A 5,400-nucleotide genomic window follows, 5' to 3' on the forward strand; every position below is an offset into this window, starting at 1 on the left:
TGCCATGGTTTTTCTTTTATCTATATTTGTTTTACAAATGTATGATTCTTTTAAGTTGTTACTATTGTTGACCGCTATTGTTGACTTTTACTATTCCTCAGTCTGTGCTCTACCTGTACAGATGGATTGAACAATGTGTTATCTATTGTTTAGTCTTATAGAATAATTAATAATGGTCACTGAAACTGCATGTGGGCATTTCCATCAAATGACCCATGACCACCGAAGTGATATTCATAGGAACATGTACAATTGGGTGTCACATGAAAGTTGAGTCTATATTTTTTGGGAAATTAAGGCTTTGAGTTCTGAATCAACAGATGGAAAATGGGTCTTACTCTTTATTTTGGGGGGTATATGTTTGGATCAGAAATACATCAAAACACGATGTAATGATCCCTGCCTACTAATACCAACATATATATTTAGTTCTGGAGAAATTGTTTACCTTCTGTAAGTTTAAGAAATATTGCCTTCGGCCTCCCGAGTGGGGCAGTGGTCTAAGGCACTGCATCGCAGTGCTAGAGGAGTCACTACAGACCCGGGTTCGATCCCGGGCTGTATCACAACAGGCCGTGATCGGGAGTCTCAGGGCGGCGCACAATTGGCCCAGTATCTCTGGGTTAGGGGAGAGTTTTGCCTTGGGGGAATTTACTTGACTCATTGCACTCTAGCAACTCCTTGTGGCGGGCCGGGCGCCTACAGGCTGACCTTGGTTGTGGAAATTCTAATCAAAAGGAAGAAAGACTGCAAATTCTTCAAAATAACTTTTTATTATAAGAGTTGCAAATCTGGAGCTGGTTAACAATCCACTCAACAACAGCACAGAGTTAAGAGCCCAACTCACAAGAGTTGGGTCTCAGCCTTAATATGAAAATACAACCTCTGTCTACATGGCAGTTTAGCAGGTGTGTGAGAGCATGGTGCGAACATTGCGCACAAACAAGTGAAAACACCAGTTGTGTTACTCCTTTCTGCTGATAGAATTGTCGCTGATGCTCAAGCTAGCCTCTTCTCTTCTTATCTCCACACAGCTGTGCCCTTGAAAGATACGAAAAGAACCGGATGAACCAAAAACTGTGTTCTCTGAGGCTCTTTGTCTTTGGCCGAGTGACCAAGTTGCTCAGAAAATAGAGGAAAAACACTGGCTTCTTCTTACATGAGAGAAACAGACAGTGGAACTGTACAGGTTTACGGCTCATACAGAGCATGTACATAACAAAGTTTGTCATTTTGCCACCATACGGTAGTCAGGTGAACAGTGTTTCCTCCAACACATTGGTGCAGCTGGCTTCCGGGTTAAACAGGCGGGTGTTAAGAAGCGTGGTTTGGCGGGTCATGTTTCGAAGAGTTGCAGCAATGAGACAATCGAAATTGGGGAGAAAAATGGGGGTAAAATATGTAATTCCATTAACAGAAACATATCTTTAAGATATTTTTGCATAGTACAGTACAATAATTTAAAGTAAAAAGTAAAGTATATTGTATTGTACTGCACTCTACTGTGCTGTGCTGTGATGTCCATACTTGTTGAACATGATAACATTAATATCCATAATTATGCTTTTCTTTGAAGTACAGATCACGACCCATGATGTAATTCCGTTACCATAATTATGTTACTGGTTATAAATACACTTCACTTACTGTAGATCAATAACCAACATATATTTTTTCATAGCTGACACCCCATTCTTTCTGCAGACATCTTTGAATCTTAATTCGGAGCAGATATGAGAGTTTTTGGAGAACGTGGCAGCATAAACACCTGAGGGAGATTTTTCTGTAATGCCATTACTTAAATTTACATCTGCACAGTTCTTCCACTATATTTGTTTTAGTACATCTTTCAATGGAAATTGTTAAAAGTAGTCCTTGTGCATGGTTGTATCAGTGGTTTGTTAAACTTTGAAATCAATGCTTTTTGTTTAGCATACATTTTAAAGTGAAAAAACAAAGTTAAAGTAAAATTCTGTTATCGTGGAATTGCCCATGTAGAATAACATCGACTGTACCAAGAACACTAACAGGCATAGTTAGAGCAGTTGATGTTGTCTTATTCTTTCCATACGGTTTCCTGTGGAGGCTAAGGCTCTTTGGCTGTATAATGAAGAATTGGGCATGAAACAGCAATGAGAGGCATTACTTCTACATCAGCTCTATTAGCTGTGGTCAACAGAGCAAACACAGTGCCTTCAAAAAGTATTCACAACCCTTGACTTTTTCCACATTTTGTTGTGTTAGTCTGAATTTAAAATGTATTAAATTGAGATTTTTTTGTGACTGGCCTTCAGGATAAAAAGGAAACAGAATGGAGATAAACACAGGCAAAATCCTAGAGGAAAACCTGGTTCAGTCTGCTTCCACCAGACACTGGGAGATGAATTCACCTTTCAGCAGGACAATAACCTAAAACACAAAGCCAGATCTACACTGGAATTGCTTAACAAGAAGACAATGCATGTTCATGAGAGGCCGAGTTACAGTTTTGACTTAAATCTATCGCAAGACCTGAAAATGGTTTTCTAGAAATGATCAACAACCAATTTTACAGAGCTTGAAGACCTTTGAAAAGCTGTAATCACACCTGTAATCACTGCCAAAGTTGCTTCTGCGAAGTATTGACTCGGGTGTGAATACTTACGTAAATTTGATATTTCTGTATTTCATTGTCAATAAATTTACTAAAATTACTAAAAACGTTTTCACTTTGTCATTATGGGATATTTATTGTGGGTGAGGAAAAAAAAATATATTTTGAATTCAAGATGTAACAACAAAATGTGGAGTAAGTCAGGCACTTGAAGGCACTGTATTGCTGGTGTATCCCCACCACCACACTATCATCATCCAACTAGATACCATACATTCTCTTAATGAACCCAAAGGTTGGAATAATGCGCTTTTACGCAGTACTAAATTCCAAATTGATTCAACTCAGTTTTACCAGGGAGAAATTGAGTCATTAATTATATTTAGGAAGGAAAAATTAACTGTGTGTGACAATATAAAGCCAAGTGTGTGAGTTCTACAACCAATGAGTGTATTCATAGAGTTGGATTGTTTTTATTTATTCATGTTCTTCATAGAGATATATTACGGATATTTGGTTGTTCATTATATTGCGTGACAAAGTATTTTTTAAATGTTTAATTCACCTTTATTTAACCAGGTAGGCCAGTTGAGAACAAGTTCTCATTTACAACTGCGACCTGGCCAAGATAAAGCAAAGCAGTGCGACACAAATAACAACACAGAGTTACACATGGAATAAACAAAAGCACAGTCAATAACACAATAGAAAAAAGTCTATACAGTGTGTGCAAATGGCGTGAGGAGGTAAGGCAATAAATAGGCCATAGTAGCGAAGTAATTACAATTTAGCAAATTAACACTGGAGGGATAGATGTGCAGAGGATGATGTGCAAGTAGAAATACTGGTGTGCAAAAAAGTAACTAAAAATAATATGGGGATGAGGTCGGTAGATTGGATGGGCTATTTACAGATGGGCTATGTAAAGCTGCAGCGATCGGTAAGCTGCTCAGATAGCTGATGTTTAAAGTTAGTGAGGGAGATATGTCTCCAACTTCAGTGATTTTTGTAATTCGTTCCAGTCATTGGCAGCAGAGAACTGGAAGGAAAGGTGGCCAAAGGAGGTGTTGGCTTTGGGGATGACCAGTGAGATATACCTGCTGGAGTGCGTGCTACGGGTGGGTGTTGTTATCGTTAAGTATGGCTGTTGATACTCTATCAAATCAGTTTGTGAAATCCAGTGGCAATTTTAGCATGTAAATCTTGGTGGGACAAACTCCCAATATTATCAATGCATGATAGTTAAATGGATACATGAAACGCAGCCTAGCAGGCAATTGTTACATCTATGTTCTATGCAAACGTTCTAAATGTTGACTAAAGAAATCACAAGTTAATGGAAACTGTAGCTTCTGAAATCAGAATTATGATTCTGTCGCCATTCAACATACCTGTCCGAATCTGTATCTGTCCAATTTGCAAACCTGAATTGGGAGATTCCAAGGACAGAGAGACTGGAGAGGTACCATCATTCCAGGGTTTCAAACCACAGGAGGTTGGTAGCACCATAATTGGGGAGGATGGGCTCGTGGTAATGGCCGGAGCAGAATTCCATTTGCTCTGTTCTGTTCTCCCCTCAGCAGCCTCCACTGGTTCGAACCACATAAAAGCTCCTCAAGCTGCTCACAGCATGGGTAGGCAGACCAGAGATGGTATAGAAAGCGAGACATCCCACTCCCTTATTTGTTCTGCCACTCTGGTCTGATTATTGCCCCAGCCCTGCGAAGGGGTGTTTTTTTTCTGGTTGTGCTGGGGCGGATGGGGCGAGTGGGGATGGGACAATAAGTAGATCAGAACCATCTGTTCACGCGAGAGAATGAACGGCCACTTACACAGACAGGAACCTTGACCATTTTTGTTCAATGGTAAACGGCCTGAGTGAACTATCTTCATTTATCCACCATCTTTGACCAGACCACCATGAGAAACGCTTTATGATAGATAACATGGCACTCCTTTTTAGCTCTGTACAAACCATCCTGATCTCGCGAGCTTAGGTTCTGTTTCGTGAGACCAGGATGATTCATACGAGGCTAACTCTTTTTAGGGCCCAAGCCAAGTTGGCATAGTCTAAAGTTTTTTTTTTTCAAGTTTGTATAAATCTGTCATTTTTATTTTGTCAGGCACTGTAAATAGCCTAATTCCCATAGAGACCTGGAACTTTCCATATTTTTTGTGAAATTAACCAATGATGTAGGCCCAGGCTACCACTGCCTCCATTCCAATGCTTTCAAGCCTCCACGCCTACTGCTGGGCCAACCTTACAGGCGCAGGCATACCCCTACAACAGGATTCACCAATAAGTTTAATTTTATATGATTATACACCTGAAATACTTAATAAGATACCACTAGATCAAAAAGAGGTGACAACTCAAAAGGCTATAACACAGACTTTCAATACCCAGAGGCGCAACATCGCAAGTTTTCCGGGAACGCTTGAGAAGCAGACCAGGCCGGGGTTTTGGGTTTGAGAAGTCAATGAGAGAAGTGAAAAATTCTTCCTTCGTTCCTAATTTTCTCGAAATCTAAAGGCACAACCTAGATTCAAGCCAACGTCTTAAGTAGTTGAATATGTCAATTTCTCCAGCCTCGTGAAAGTGAAGCTACTTTATATTGAAGGAGTGCCTTTGATTTGACATCTTGTACATGCGCAGTTTGGAGCATGACGACCGTTAGATCCGATGACGTGTGTCTGCACATGAGATTTGCTAGCTATCTTCATACTGTACTGTCTTTGGCTATAATTCCATCTGGTAGGTTGCATGCTGTAGGACAGCCCAACTATGCTCCCTAGTGGTCAAGGCC

The sequence above is a fragment of the Salvelinus alpinus genome, chromosome 25 (assembly GCF_045679555.1).
Source record: "Salvelinus alpinus chromosome 25, SLU_Salpinus.1, whole genome shotgun sequence".
NCBI classification, from domain to species: domain Eukaryota; kingdom Metazoa; phylum Chordata; class Actinopteri; order Salmoniformes; family Salmonidae; genus Salvelinus; species Salvelinus alpinus.